This window comes from Manis pentadactyla, chromosome 13 (genome assembly GCF_030020395.1).
Source record: "Manis pentadactyla isolate mManPen7 chromosome 13, mManPen7.hap1, whole genome shotgun sequence".
In the NCBI taxonomy this organism is placed as follows: domain Eukaryota; kingdom Metazoa; phylum Chordata; class Mammalia; order Pholidota; family Manidae; genus Manis; species Manis pentadactyla.
The window spans coordinates 38,568,432-38,585,070 of record NC_080031.1 but is presented as its reverse complement, the minus strand read 5'-3'; the positions used below and the strand labels follow the sequence as shown (position 1 = coordinate 38,585,070).

The following is a 16,639-nucleotide window of genomic DNA, read 5'->3' as shown; positions in this document are numbered from 1 at the left end:
TGCGCAAAGTCCAGAATAGCATCATTCATTCATCCAGCCATTCATTCAACACATACTTTCTGTGTTGAGTTGGGTGATAGGGATTCAGTGATGAACAAGATAGGAAATCTCTCATACAAATTAGAGTATAGTTTAATAAATATTGAGACAAAGATTTTTGACAGTTAATTCAGGTTTAATGACATACAAAACTTAAATCTTACATCTGAAAAGACATATCTTACATCCAAAGAAAATGCCATATTTATTACTACTTGACACATTTTCAGCATTAATGACTTTGTCCACACCATGTACAGTCTAAGTTTATTTTTTTCTTTTAGCTTTTCCTTTGAGATAATCTTAGCTTTATAGAAGGTTTGCAAAATAAAGTACAGAGCCTAGCTTCCCCTTATGTTATGATCTTACTGTAACTATGGTACATTTATCAAAACCAGTAGTTTAACATTGGTACAATACTATTAACCAGGTTACAGCCTTTACAGGATTTCACCAGTTTTTCCATTAACATCTTTTTTTCTTTTCCAGGATCCAATTCTAGGGTACCCTATTGCATTTAGTTATCATATCTTCTTAGTCTCCTCTCATCTGTGACATTCAGTCTTTCTCTGTTTTTTATGACATTGACACTTTTGAAGAGTACTGATCAGGTGTGTTGGGGCATGACCCCAAGTTTGGGTTGCCTGGTGATGCTTCCCTGTGTCAGAGAGGAGTTACGGGTTTTGGAGGAAGGATGGCGCAGAGGTGGAGTGTCCTTCTCATCGCATCATGTCACGGGTACCTGGGGCCAGTGCCACTTCTCACTGGTCACGTTGACCTTGGTTGCTTAGTTAAGGGGGTGTCTTCAGGTCTCTCCACTGTAGTTATTTTATTTCCCTTTATATGATCTGCATGTTAGAAGCTGGACACTGAGTCTGCACTCAAATGGAGGGGAATTCAACTACCACCTGGAGGAAGACTTGCTTTCTTTGTGAGTTTTCCTCACCTGTATGTCCTGTCTTGGGGATGAAGAGATCATAGTATAATTTCTCCTTTAAGTGATGTTGAAGTTGGCTATATTAAAGTTCAAAAATCTAATCTGTTGGTGTAGTGCTTTGTTTAGGAAATCCTTCATCATTCAACATGAACTTTTATCAGGGAGAGAGGAGTGTTTTCATTGGAGAAGTTCTCCATTCTGAAGTTCTTGTTGCTTGTAAATTAACTTCAGTGCTACAAATAAAATATCTTTTCTTTCTTCAGTTTAATGCAGTTTTGGCAACTGCTCATTGTATTTTAGAGTGAGTGTCCCAGGAAGAGTCCAGTGCACATGGCTGTGGACTCACAGCGCATCGTGCCTGCGTGGGATGAAGGGCGTTTGGTTTGGCCTCCTCACTTCACAGATGAGGAAACGGAGGTCCAGAGAAGAGGTACTGCTTTTCTGAGGTCATCAAGGCAGTCACAGGGAACCCGGCCTCTTGCTTCTCAGGGCTCTTTCCCTGTAAATTCCTGTCCGACCTCCCCAGCAACTGAGAGAATCTGTTCTATCTCCTCCTGACCCCATCCCAGCTCTTCCCATAGAGCAGGGCTTTCCATTCCTTTCTGCAGATTAGGAATAAGGCCTATATCTGGGCCATATTTAGAACAACACAGGATTAAGGGAAATGTCCCACTCTGACCCAGCTCACATCTGCCACCCTGGAGGCAAGAGGACCCTGTATCCTGCAGCCACTTCCCTGTTCCCCAGTCCCACCAGCCTCAACTGTAGCCTGGAAGCCTCATTCCCGGTTTAGCCAGGCTCTACCTGGAATGAAGATGCTGTGATTTGAAAGTGGAAACTCTTTTGAATTTGGAGTTTATTTTCAGAGACTGCTGTCTCAGGAACAATAAGAGAAATTATCTTAGAACACTGAGACAGCTTAAAGCCATGAAAGGACTAAGAGGTCTTACCTTAAAAAGCAGTAAGAGCTCAAAAGCTTGCATTTGGAGAAGAAACTGGAAAAGTGCCCCTGCCTCTCACTTTGGCTGGGGTTAAAAGGCAGTGAGATAGACATCTGATGGAATATGCTTAACTAGTGAGATATGTAATTTGCTCCCAGTAAAAGAAGTGACATTTACAGTCCCACTCAACTCCTATGCAGAAGGAGGCCACCAACAATCAGCTCCTCAGGGAGGTGTTGTCCACCATCGCCCCAGACAACACAGTGCAGGAGAGGTTGGGGCAGGGCAGTCCCCAGCCAGAAACTAGGCGGTACTCAGGGTTTCAGCCAGAGTATCTGATCAGCTGGGCTTTTCAAATTGCCCATTCTGAGAGTCTTGGCCAGTTGGTGAAACCGAGAAGCAAAGCCAAAGTCAGTGAGAGTTTGCAAAGAAGTGGCTGCAATTGGGTCCAGGGCTCTCCTGCAAAGGACTTTCACAGGCTGCATGATCCCCTTGGTGAAGTGAGTAAAGATAGTTTTTGCTGCCTCAGTTTACCTCTCTAAGTTGTGTGTCATCCACATGTCCCCCTTGGCCTAGGGTCTTTATTATTTTCTCCATTTCCCTCCATTAAAATATCTCAGGAAATCTCAGGAACTCATTCCTACTAGCATGTAAATAACTGATTCCACATAAAAGTTTTAGCTTTTTAGAAGGATCATTGCCTTTCCACAGGGATAAACACTCACACAAGGTTCTCAGCCTGGCCATGCTTCAGTGTCGCTTGAGGAACACTTATAAATACAGAAGCCCAGGCCCCACTCAAAGTCTATAATGTTAAAAAGCTCCTCCGGTGATTCCCACGCACAGCTAGGGCTGGAAACACACATTCCTATTTAAGCCAGAGGTCCTTAGTGTGTGGTCCCCGGACCAGCAGCATCCCCATTGCCTGAGGACTTAGGAATGCAAATTTTGGAGCCTGAAGCAAATCTCCTGAATCAGAAACTCTGGTGGTGGGGCCCAAAAATCTGTTTTATTAAGCCTTCCAGGTAATTCTGATGGTACACACTGAAGTTTGAGAACCACTGCTTTAAGCAAAGGGACCAATGTCTAAACTTGAACACTTTAGTTAGGAGTGGAGGGAGTGTGGGTGGAGGGCAGGGGTTCCCTCTGCAACTGTAGGGGCCGGCCTACGGCCGAGGCTGAGTCCCACTATGGCTGAACACCGCCCTTCCACTCTAGTTGACCAATGCCCTAAGATGGCGCATGCTTCCTGGGCGCCACCCTGCCTGGTTTGGTGGCATTAGCATAAGGAAGTTGCTCCTATAGGCTTGCCCCATGCTTCTGCGCTCGTGCTCAGCTTGTGCAGAGGGCATGCTACCAATCAGCTTAAAGGTCACGCATGATCTTGATCACCATAGGCCAGCTTCCTTTATATAAGGCATAAGCAGGAAAGAGAAGCATTCTCACTCTCTCTCTCTCTCTCTCTCTCTCTCTTTCTCTCCTCTCATTCATCCTCTCACTCGCTCCCTCCAGCTGTTGCTCCTTCTCACTCACCTTCTCCCGGCCTTCCGAGCAACAATAAACAACTGAAGTGAACCAGGTCTGTGTACGTATCGCTGTCGTCACCGCCACAAGGGGCGAACGCGGTATGCAACCACATTCCATAAATGTTGGCGTGCCTGTGAACACATATAGCCATCTCTGGTTACTTGTCAATCAAGTGAAGCTGTCTCAGATTCACAGACCATCAGCAATGTTAGAAGTGTTTCCTCCAATAGGATGGACAGTTTTACTTAAAGTGGCAATCACATACTGGGTAGTAGTAGTTGGTGGTGGTTATGTTGGTGGTCATGACTATCCATCCCCCTTCCTTCCTCTCATGCTCCACAAGCCACAGATCACAAGCAAGACAGGACAGAGGCAGAGAATAAAGTTGTGGTAGGGGTAAGAAACAAATCGATTGGTTAAACTAAGCTAGACTGAATTCAAGGCCATGTACCTCTCTTGCACAGTGTTTCTTCATTTGTAAACTTAATCTCAAAACAGTGATCCCAAAGCACTCACTTGAAGGGCAGTGCTTTCATGGCCTGAAGCATTTGGCCATAGATCTCTTTCATCTAACACTGAACATTTGGCTGAAATGTGGGGACATTCGATTCTATTCAATAGCATGATTTTTGGTACCAGGGATATGCCGATGAACAAAAGGGACATTGTCCCTAACCTCAAAATCTGGGAGAGAAAACAGACAGGTGAGGAATGGATAAAGAAGGGGAAACATCGCAAGGATGCTGTGTGAGCACCTGGCAGTTACTTGGATCTTAGTTCTGGGGTTCAGGTAAGTCTTCGCTGGGTAAGTGATGTTTAAGCTGAAAACTAAAGTTGAACAGGAATCAGCCAGGTGAAAGGATGCAGGGGAGGGAAGGAAAGATTAGGAAAAAGAACACTCTAGATAGAGGAAGAGCTTATGTGAAGGCCTGGAGGAGAGACAGAGGGCGAGAGCCTGGTGTGGATGTTTCAGGAATGACAAGCCAACTATTTAGGATCCTGGAGTGTAGGGATGTGGTAGAAAATGAGCTTAGAAGGCCAGCAAGTCCAGATCCCTGAAGGCCTAGGAAGTTAGATGAAGGATTTGGACCAGGGCCTAAGGGCAACTGGAAGCTACAGAGGGGTTTAAAGCAGTGGAAGAATATGACAGATTTGCATGAAAAAATAAATCTCTTGGCTGCATTTTAGAAAGTGGATTAGAGGAGGTGAGAGTAGGTACTGGGAGACAGGAGGTGTCTGTTATACAGATTAGACTTGTAAATGTTTGCTTAGGAAAAATATGAAATGAATTAGGAAATTATGCGATTAAAATGTATATTTCCTCTTATGTTCTTTTTCAGCCCTAATTTTCTTTCTTTGGATGAAGAAGATCCTCAGCAGCTATCTTCAAAGAATATATATGCATTTGACATGTGGAATACTTAATGGTATGAGTAAGTCAACTAATAAGAATTGAACATTAGCCATTTGCAAAGTGCAATATAAAACACATTGTTGGACACCATGGGAAATTCCAGGAGGGCTCGGCCCTTGCTCATAAGAAACTAACAATTGAATTATGGAAATAAAAACATTTAAATGTAGTTGAAAAATTCAAACAAATAATTTTGATTAAGTATCAAAAAGTAAGGATGCAATCATACATACTCTAAAAGGAGTAGTAGAAGTAGTTTCATGGAAGATGTAGGTCTTGAGCAAGTCTTTGAAGGATCCTGGGGGTAGATAGACAAGCCTAGTGGGGACAGTGCAGTAGAGGGGATGGTGTGAGCAGTGGGACCCACATTTGTGGTTTCAATTTGTCTTGATTTTTAGAGAAAGTAAACTGAACCTCAGACATAATACAAAAGCACACTAGCTTTTGGCAAAAAATAAGGGAGTAGTAAATGCCTCCATCTTAATTGGTGGTCACTTTCCTGCCACACCTATCAGAGCTGCAGCAGAATAGAGGCACATGGGTGGACCTGGTGGAAAGACAGGTGGGGTTCACTTGAAAGAGGCCTGAGAGGGTGGAGAGAACCCAGGCACTGCCACAGGGAGTCAGTGGGCTTCTCATGACTGGCTGGTCACCCCGGAAATCAGTGTGCTCTGGCTCAGGACATCACCCAGTGTCAAGGCAGTTTAGAAGTTAAATCTAACAGAAGGGGTCATTTCCAAAGTCACACCCACCAGAAGCCCCAGCTCTTTGCCTCTTAGCACTGAGACAATCTGCTCTCGTGCAGGGGTTCAGCTGCTCTGAGTGGTACATTTGGCTCTGACTTGCCCTCAGTCCCAGGTACAAGTTGCTATTTGGTGGCCACCTAGCATCACTCTGGGCAGGGGGTGGGGAAGAGACTGCAGGTCAGGGGGACTGACGCGGGCCTGCAACAACAGTCAGGTCAGGGTCAGTCTGAGAGAAGACCGGTGCGCCTCTGCAGGCCAGGATGAGAGGCTGTGTGAGAGGACGGGGTGGGGCCAGCGTGTCTCAGAGTCAGCAGGAAGACACTGTCTGCTTGGTGGGTGCCAAGGGGAGCTCCATGGGGCAGAGCGCTTCCAGCCCTGTGTGCCCCTGGTGGTGCTGCGGCACTGTCTGGACTGAGGGCCAGGGAAGCCAGAGGAGCAGGTAGATCCAAAGACAGCCTATGGACCCCACTCTGTTTTCAATGCAATTGGTCCTCATCAGTTGTATAGTTTGAGGATCTGCTTAATAATTCACTAAAAAAAAAAGGATCTAATGAAATCCCTTGAAATCTTTGTCAATTAGGCCTTTTCACAACATGCTGTTTTGGTCCCTTCTTAAAGGAATGTAGGGAAGGTACTTATTGAGCACCCCAACTCTGTGGAACCCACCAGGGTGGCATGCTGAGCCCCAGAACCTGCTCAGCATGTGCAGACCAGGCAAGGCTGTGCCGGGGTCGCAAGAGCCAGAGTGCTGCTGGCAGGAGCATGAACAATGGGCTGAGTGCTGCCTGGGGGGCTCAGTGGGGGCTGCGGAGGCGTGTTTGCCCAGGCAGGAAGCCACAGGGTCCCAGCCAGCCTCCCCTGGCACAGCTCCTCGCCGCACCTGCAGCGAACCCTGAGCACCTTGAGGATGGCAAGAGCAGTTGCTGGGAAGCCTGCCCCAGCCCACATGGGCTGCCCAACTTCTTCCTTACTTCCTGCTTGTGTCCGAGGGCTCCCCACACCCATCCCAGCCTGGGAAGGGAGACTTAGCCACCTCATGGCTTCACTATCCAGGAGATACTTGCTGAGCTGGGGGAACTAAGAGCTAAGGAAACAGCTTTTAAGGGGGAGAGGTCTAATGGGAACAGTATACCTCATAGGTTTTCACTGATATCTGTGTGGGATGAATGATTTTATGTGTGTGCCTGGTCTCTCCCACTGTCCTAAGACTCTTGGGCCCACACAGATGTAACTGTATATTGGTGATATAAACTATATATGTTATACATATATATGTTATATATTCAGTTATAGCTGTATACGTAACACAGGTGTAACTGTATATTGGTGGGTGGGAGTGACTGTATCATAAGACCCCAGCATTCCTGGTGTCAGTCACTTGGGGAATAGGCCTGCCTTTCAGAGCAGGCCTGGAGATGGGCACAGATACCTCAGGAGGGAGTTAGGGTGGGCTCCTGTGGATATGAACAGTAGAAATAAGGAGGCAGTGGAGGTGGGCCACACATCTGGCATAAATTTGAATATTGTTTCTGGAAAGGCAGGACTTGTGAACCACTGGAACGAGCTAGTTCTGGCAAGTTCCCAAAGCCAGACTTTGCTGGCTTGGCTTCGCTGCCATGCCTGGGGTTCTCTGGGCTCATTGCTACTGTAGTCTTTCTTGCAGAGTGTTTAGTATTGTACGGCCAACCTTTGTTGGGCATCTACTGTTGCCAGCCTTGTGGTGCTCCTTTTCATTCAGGATGTGATTTGGTCCCTACTATAGCTTGGGAAGGAATTATTTTCTCTGTTTTACAGATGGGGAAACTGAGACACTTAAAGTGTTAAGTGACCTGTTTAAGGTAACACAGTTTTAAGTGGTAGAGCCAGGAATTGAACCTGGATATATCCCATCCTAGAAGGATTTTTTGCTGTGGACACTTCTAGAAGGCATCAGCCTGTCTTGCCTGTGCTGAGTGTCACTGAGGCAAGTGTCCAGTTCAAGCTTGGAGAAAGCTGTCCACTGGGAGATGTGTCAAGTCACTTGGTCAGTCATCCTTCCCTCCTAGAGCATTTCGTTTCCGAGCTAGGCTTTAGACCCTCTGGTTTTACTTTATGAATGTGGGAGCCATCCCTCATGGCTTCTTTCTGTAGTCTCTGGCCAGCTGTTCCCCAGAGATGAGAGTGACTATTGAGGAAATTTTCTAATGAGTCTGATGGTTCATCAAACTTTGGGGTTAAAGAAGACCTCCAAATATACTGTTCTCTGGGTGGCCAACATCCCAGAGACCCACACTCAGCTACTGCCTGGTTTCAGCGTGTACTTCTCAGGCATCCCTATGGACTGAGAGGCCCAGGCAGCTGCTGAGGCTGCCTGAGGGCATTTGGAGGGCTGAGCAGGGGCAGGGGTTCAAATGGTTGATGTCTGCCATTTTCTCTGGTTGATCTAATCAGTCTAAGCTGCTTTCATAGCCACTGACAGATGGGAGGAGCATAATGCCTACCTTGATTAGATTATGTGATCCCTTGTCACCTAGAGCTGTGATTTAGTTAACTGGTTCCCTGGCCCAGAGAACTAACAGGAGAGAGAGTTCTATGATAGCAGTGGACTAGGAGGAGGCTTGGGGGAGATCTAGATGACATCAGCCGACAGTGGTCTCTGTTGTTCTAGCCATCTTTGTACTCACCAGCATGTATGTTTATGAACGTAGGTGACTACATGATGATAGTATCTATCATCACTCTGTTGCATGTGCCCACGCCTCTCTGTGCTCCAGGCAGGACTGCAGGACTCTCCCTGGGGCCAGGTGCAAGCCCATCCATGGCATCGTAATAGTAACAACTATCCCTTTTAGATGCTTACTATTTGCCAGGGACTGTTGTAGTGTTTTACATATATTAATTGATCTAAGCCTTACAAAATTTTATAATATGTGTATCCAGAGAAGGTAAGTAACTTGCCCAAGGGTGATGGAGGCAGGATCAAACCCAGACCTTCGCTTATAAGCCTGGGCTCTCAAACACCAAGCTCACCACTGTTACACAGGCTGGAATAGGCTGGGATGCCTATTCCCCAAAAGCTCAGAGCCAAGCACTAAGGGATGAAAGAGCCAGGCTGGGGCCTGTTTTATGAACAAGACAGCTAGGTGTTATGGAGGGAAAACTGGAGAAGCAGGGTTCTCAAATGTGATTCCCGGGACAGCTGCAAGTCCCTAACTTGGTAGAAATGCAAATTCTCTGGACCCATCTTGGATCTACCAAGTCAGAAACTTTGGAAGTCATGATTCTCTTGCATGATAAAGTCTGAAAACCACTGGAACAGGGAGTCAGATGGCTATGCTCCAGCCCACCTGTGCCCTTGCCTACCTAGATGACCATAGGTGAGTGATTTCACCTCTTGGATCCTGGTTTCCTCATCTTTAAAATGGAGGGATCACTCCAGATTCATTCACTTTTCATTAATCCAACAAACATTTCTCGAGTGCCTGCCATGTGACAGAGTCCGAGAACACAAAGAGGGCACAGTGACAACTGGGCGGCTTGAGATCGCTTATGTTTAGCCCTCTAATTGCAAGGTTAAACCTCATTAATTCTTGCTAGAACAGTTGTTAGAAAGGCCGTCTCTCTACCTCCCCTTTCTCCTACCTCCAATATATCTCTCTACTGTTGCCAAAACCACATTTAAGGGAGCATAATTCCAACCTTGTTGCTCCTCACTTAAAAATCTCCAATGGCTCCCTATTATCTATGCTTCCCAAATGGAACAAAATGAAGGACCAGGATGTTTATGATCCTTAGAAATAGCAGAAGCCTTAGACACAACTCTACTGAAGATGCACACCTATAGGATGGTCAGGAGAAAGGAATCCTGGCCTGCAAATGTCCGAGTTCTACGGAATATGAATCCAGTGGCTGAAAGAAGAAAAAAAGAGTAAGATTTCTGTGTGACATTTGACAAAGCTCTTCTCCGTGGGATTCACATGACATTTCCCAAGACAAATCTGGCATATATTTCAAAGCCTACAAAATATTCAAAGCAACAGAAAATGTGTGTGTTGGCTTAAGACTCAAGACTTAACAGAATGAGTTTGAGTCTATTTTGGCAACTGTAGCCATTTTACTCATCAATTAGTATGCTGAATGAGGTCCCTGGGGCTTAATGTCTGCACTTAACTTTGAGGGTTTTCCCAACCCAACAATGCGTGCAGCTGATGCCTACATGGTTTTCTCACCCTCTGACAAAGAATAAAGAACCAGTGATTAACAGATCCATGAGACTTTATTGAGCACATATTCTATGACAGGCATAATGTCAAATATACTGGACCTAAAAGAAACCCTTAGATGCTTTGCTAAGGAACATATGCTTCTTCCACCAGAAGAGGCCATCTGCCAAAGTTTCTGCTTTCCACAAGTTAGTGTCATGTATACAATGGGCAATCCACACTCGAGGGGAGGTAGGGCTGGGACTGCTTAGCAATCTGAAGATGCATGTCTTCACTTGCATCCGCCTGTGAAGGCTACTTCCCTGGTGCAAAATAACCACCTTGTTTCAAAGAGATAAGTAGTCCAAGTTGTGTTCTAGACTGTAAAAGTGGGACTGGCAGCTTTTGGAGAAAGAAAGAAGGCAAGGATGCTTGGGTCCTATCAGACATTTTGCTTCTGGGCTCAGCATCCCCTGGTTAAACCCTCCTAGGCACCTGTGAAAGAGTGGAAAGCCCACCACAGTGTCGGTCCCACTTCCTGCTAGCTGAGTGAACTTGGGCCTCCTTGATTTCAGTTTCTACTTTGCCACTGGGAGGCAGTGGCTGGTGTTCAGTTGATGTTTGCTGAATGTTGAATATCTGGGTTTAATGCCAGATATTGATTATTTTTAACTGTATCCCTTAGCTGGGTTTTTAGAAATTTTTCCTGAATGTGTCCTGTGGAAATACAAGTCTGGAGGCCTCAAGATGTTTGCTTGGGGAAACACTTTCTGATCCATGGCTTTCCTTTTTCTGGTGTGAAGATACATGTGCTGGCTGTTTCCCTCTACCTCCCCTCCACTCCCACTAGAATTAAGCTCTATGTAGTCAGGGACCTTACTCTTCTTGTTCACTGCTATATCCTCAGTACCCAATACGATTGGATGACAGTAGAATGATAGTCAACAAATATTTGCTGAATGAATGGAGAGATAAATGGATAGATAGAGGGATGGATGGATGAATGACTTGTTGTCTGGGACTTTACTGTCTTGTGGTGGTAGAATTATATAGTGATAAGAGATGTCATCATAGGAAAAAAATTTGTTACTGTGTGTGGTACATTTTAACTAGATTTACTATAGTGATAATTTTGCAATATATACATATATCAAATCATTGTGTTGCATACCTGAAACTAATATTATATGTCAATTATTTTTCAATTAAAAAAAGGAAAAAAAAAGAGCTGTGGAATCAGATTGCCTAGATTGGATCCTTGGCTCTTATGAGCTGTGTGTTTAGCTATTAACCTCATTCTGTCTGTTGCCTCATCTGTAAAATGAGACTAATACTTCAAAGCATTGTTATGAGGATTAAATGAAATGATATGTGGAAAGTATTTAGAACGGTTCCTGGCATAGAGTGATGTGCAGAATCTTGGCTATCATTGGCTTGTTTCGTGAACTGGAAGATATGCGTGGAGCTCCTGGAGCTGCCTGATCACCATCCCCTCCCCCCACTCCTTTTTTTCATGGTGTGACTGTATCTATTTGTGAGACCCATTAGCTATGGGAGATTTGTTTTTTAGGAAAATGTACTTATGCCAATCAATTTGTATTTAATTGTGTGACTGTTACATTTCTTACCCTACTTCTGTTATTGTTTTTGTATTTGCTCCTATAGACAATGATAGAGACAACTCAAAACTTTCAAATAAAAAAAATTATAGTATTTCATGTTAATAAAAATAATAACACCAAATAATGACTATCATTTATAGAATCTTTACTATGTGCTAGGCATTGCATGCTTCATAAGCGTTTGCCTGGACCAGGGGTTCATGGATACCTAGGTATTGACTGGCTGTCCGTATCTGACTTTGTTTCTGGGTTCACTGAGGACAGGCTTAGCTAGCTTAATTCATTCACTAGTTTCTCCTTGGTGTTACTGTGAGCACATAACTCACATAGAGTTACTGCATGATTGAATTCACTGCTTTGTCTTTGGAGACAAAATTTTTTCCTTTGGACCTTCAAGATGTCTAGCTTTTAAGTTATCTTTCTCCTTTTCTTCCACTTTTCCTCTTTTTCTTCTTTCTCCACTTACATCTCTATTTCTATCTCTTTCCATCTTCATTCAAGCCACTTTCTCACCAAATTAGAGATGTGGCAGTTTGAAATATGCAGCATAGCCACCTGCCCACAGCTCCGTCATGACGGAAAGCCATGTGACAGTGTTGCATGGACACAGACAGACTTGTCCTGACAGGCTGGTGCCTTTTCCTTTCTGTAGTAAACTAAACCTTTGATTCACAAGGAAATGAACTTTGGCTTTATTGTAATTCCTATTTCCATAGTGTTTGGGCACAAATCATGAACTATATCTGGTGAGTATCCTGAGTCACTGGAGGATTTGGTGTTTCAGGAAGAGGAAGAGGAAGAGGCTCTTCGTGCATTTTCAGAAGGAAAGATGATTGACAAACATCATCTCAATCACTGGACAAACTCCCCTCACTTTACTCCTTTGAGCAGTTAGCTCAAGGGGAACTTGGGCCAACAGCATCTCTGATTTCAAATAAAAGAATTTGTTTTTTCAGGGGCTCTGGTCACTTGGAGGCCCTTTAATACTACACAGAGAAGCAGGAAGACTGTGAGGTCTGAGTCACAGGCACGCAGAATGGGTGCGAGGGCATAGGGTCACCTGATCACTATTCCTTGGTGGGGGAACTGCAGGAAAGGTGTCTGTGGGTGCAGAGCATTCATGGTGCAAGTTCCCTCCTGCGTTTGGGAAATGGTGGTCATGTGCTTCACTAAACAATGGATCTTCCATGCTACACTTAAGTTAGAGATTTTTGTTTTTCTTCTTAATTAAGGCTTTCTAGGGGCATTTCAATAAATAAGAGCTGAAAGAGGATAGATAGGAAAAAGAGATCTTGAGTAACATGGAAGGATTCATTTTTTTAATTTTAAAAATGAATAAATTCACCATATTAAAGGTTAAGAAAAACTATATGACTATCTTAATAGATGCAGGAGAAGAATAGAACAAATACAACATCCAGGCATGGTGCACACTAGGAACAGAAAGGAACTTCCATGAGCTGACAGATGACATCTTCAATAAAGCCCACAGAGAAGAGCACACTAACTGTGAAAGACAGCTTCCCCCTGAGATCTGGAGCTTGGCAGAGAGCCTCTCTCTCACCACATTCATGTGGGGAATGCTTGGCTTTTGGCCCAGGAAGGCAAAGAGGGGAGACGGTGATTCATAAGATGTGCTCTGGGAGTGACTTGAGCTGGGAATGTTGAGGAAGTCTCCAACCAGATGCGATGCAGCCATCCCAGGCAAGGTTCAGCGTGCATGTGCGAAGTCTCGCCAAATGGGATCCTTCCTGGAAGAATGGAGGCAGGGCTCTGCTTAGTGGGACAGTGAGGGTAGAGGCTGCCAGCAGGGGGTCCTGAGCCTCAGGAAGGACTAGTTTTTGATTGCCTTGGTTGGTGCTTCCTAAATCCCAAAGTGATGTTACCTGAATTAAAAAAACAAAACAAACAAAAACAGTCCACAAGTAGTGGACCACTCTGGACCTACTAAGCCAGGTTTTCTGGGGGTGGAGCCCATAAATATTTCTTTATAACAATAATCCCACATAATATTGATGGGAACTACTCTCTAAGAATTCTTATGAGACTCTCCATTATTTTAAAAAATCAGGTTTTTCATACCAGTGATAATGCTTGCGCATCGGGACTGTGTTTCCTTACCTTGGTATCCCTAATACCTAGTGTAATTCCGAGCACAGAGTTAGTGTTCAATAGGCATTTGTGGATGTATCATGGAAGATATTTCCTGAAAGTGGCCATCAACTATGCAGACTGTGGAAGTAGGTGCTGTTGGTGGCACAAAGATGAAGCTATCAAATTGAGCCTATTATTCAGTGTATGGTGCCAAGCAGCAGTAAGGAAAAAAATATCCCTTTGCCTTGGAAGGACCACATAGTGGATAGAATAGACTGTAGAACTTTTCTCTTTCAAAGGCTTTTTTCCAAAGCTCTAGGGTAACAGAAGAATCAAAGGTAATAACCACTAGGTTTTCTTGACTATCTTCCTGGATTAATTATGGCAGTCTTGGGCCATAAATTGCAGTTAAGGCCACCTGGCCCTGGTTTTCTCCCTGCAAAATGGGGGAATGGGCACTTACCAGCTGCCTGTGTTGAAAACTGTCAACAGTCAGTATGATGTCAGTATGACTATAGGCCATCTGTCTAGCAACAGAGGGCCTTCAGAGATAGCCATAAAGTTGGGCATCTTCCAGCCTGCCGTAGAGACCAGGCTGTTACATGTGATAAAACCCTAGGTTAGAAACACTGGCACTCATACAGGCCTCTCTGACTTGTGTCTATGAAATTTTTGTTTGATCAGAAAGAATTTGATTTCCTTTTTAATTGTTCTTAATCATAACATCTAATTATTTAAGGCACAATAAAGATTTAAAGGCCATTCCTAGATAAGGACCCGCCATGTAAACTGTCAGCCATATATGCAGATGTTGGCTAGGAAGTGGGAATGATGAGATATGGTCTGAATCCCACCGTTTCTTTGGCAGGGATGGCAGAACCTGCTTTTCTCTTGAAAAAAATAGAAATTGGTGAAGCTTGAAGGGTTTCCTAGTGTGTATGAATTTTGAGAACAAAAACATGAAAAGGAATTCAGTTATGTATGATCAGAATCAATGAAAATCAGTGTATGTAGAGGACTCTATACTAGGCTACTGATTTAATCATTGCAGTAACAATCATTATTATTATTATTTTGATTTGGAAGAGGTGGAAACTAAAACTAGGAGAGCTTAAACAACTTACTGAAGGCTACTAACAGTGCAATGGATTTGAAAACAGGCTTCTGACTCTAAATAACCTCTTCAGTATGCCCTGCTGCCTTGCTCAGGGACAAATTCTACAGAAGAATGAAATGATAATCATTTGCTAGCAGAATGACAAAACAGGGTGGCTGACTCAGTGTGAAAGGAAACATGAGACATTGCCTGTAGGCAGCAATGGAGTTTGATATTATGCCCACGGACTACCCTTATCACTTGGGGGTCCATTATTATTCTAGCTACACTTAGGCAATTTATGTTTCATATATTTAAAAGTTTGATATTATAGTGTTTTACTAAAATAAACAATAACCCTTAACCTTGGAATTCTCGTGAATTCTATGGACTGTTTACTAAGGAAAATGTATATATGTATACACAGCACCTCCCTTTAAAACACTTGTGACCTCTCCTCCCTCCCACCCCACCTTCAAGGTCAAAAAATCTTTCTCTAGTTATGTGACTACAAATTGCTCTGAGTTTCTGGGCCATAGACAATTGTTATAGTCTAGGAGTTATTCAACTTGTAGACCATCAATTTTTCTATGATCTAGTTAATCCATATCTGCATTGATGAGAAATCGTTCATTGCAAGGTCATATGGATTTTTTTGTCTACGCAACACCAAATATCTTGCTATATGTTGCTAACAATTTGTTTTGTTCATTGCTGCACCCTAAAGCCTAGAACAATAGTAGGTACAGTTACATGATGTAATCTAAGTATTTATTTATTTGTTGTTGAATATGTGTTTCTGAAAATTGTTGGGGACAAAAATCTTTGGAAATTAATCACGTAGATGCAATAGGACGACTTGTTTTTAAAGGAAATTTATCTACAATTTCTCCATTATCTGTAGATTTTTGGTATATAAACTTTGGTATATAAACTTCACCAAGCAAAGAAAATTTCCTTGTAGTTCTAATTTTCTAAGAGTTACTTCTTAAAATTACAAATAGACATTGGGCTTTATCAAGTGTTTAGACTCTGTTTGAGATAATTTCATAATTTTCTCCTACAATCTATTAATGTGGCGAATTTTGCTGATAATGTTTCCAAGAAAACTATTCTCGCATTTCTGGGATAAATCCTACTTCATTATATGTTATTATTATATCATCATCATGTATTATTTCTTAGTACACCACTGAATTCAGAAAACAAAGATTTTATTTAGGATTTTTGAATCTATGTTTACGAATAAGCCTACACTGTTCTTGTAGAGACCTCATCTAGTTTTAAATCAAGAATTCTATCAGTCTTTTATTTGCAAACTACCTGTTTTTTTTTGTTGTTGTTGCTGCTGTTTTTAAGAGACACATATTGCTAAGAGACATATATTGCTGGATCTTTTTTAGAATTGAAATTCAATCCAGGAATCTGTATTTTTTAATTGGTTAGTTGAATCTTTTTATATTTTTGTAGTTACTGTGCCATTATAAGCTATGCTGTTACTTTATTTCTATTTTCTATTTAAAAGTTTTTTTAATACTTCCTTCCTATTTTCCATAGAAAGATTCAGTTATCTTCTATTTAACATTCTACATCTGTTCTTATAGTAAGAATGTAAGTCACAGTTGCCCCTTACTTCAGATCCATATTTATGTTTACTTTTCCCTGTTCATTTCTTCAATTTATCAAAAACTATACTTTCGCTTTTGTAAAACAGAAATATGAGTACATTTTAATTTCCCTTTGGTCTTCTTCAGTGCCACACATTACATGCACTCACAAATTAAATGAAATATGTGAATAGTGTCCCTGGACTTGTGTAACCCTGTTGATATTTTCTAGATATTTTGTTCTGGTTGATATGTTTTTGCTTTTTTCTTTTCCAGCTTAAAGAAAATTCCTATCATAAACTTTACCCAGGCATTTGACCACCTCTTGTTCCCATATTTCTTGCAATTATCCTAGTTGCCCTTTCTTTTCATTTGAGTGCTTCCTCAAAGAGCAGTTTAATATAAGGCCTAGTAATGTCTGAGGATATTTTTATG

At 42.8% G+C, this 16,639-nt stretch overlaps 1 long non-coding RNA gene across 2 annotated transcripts in view; it reads left to right on the top strand.

Annotated features, from left to right (window-relative positions):
- Nucleotides 1-12,313, top strand: part of LOC118917669 (uncharacterized) — a 35,934-nt gene extending 23,621 nt beyond the window's left edge. The window contains exons 1-4 of one of the 2 annotated variants that reach the window (XR_005026876.2): nt 519-970; nt 4,084-4,234; nt 4,785-4,877; nt 12,124-12,313. This is a non-coding gene — a long non-coding RNA (uncharacterized LOC118917669). Of the gene's footprint in view, nt 1-518; nt 971-4,083; nt 4,235-4,784; nt 4,878-12,123 lie in introns of those variants that run through there. The other variant, XR_008993226.1, reaches the window with a different exon arrangement.
- The last annotated feature ends 4,326 nt before the right edge of the window (nt 12,314-16,639 follow it).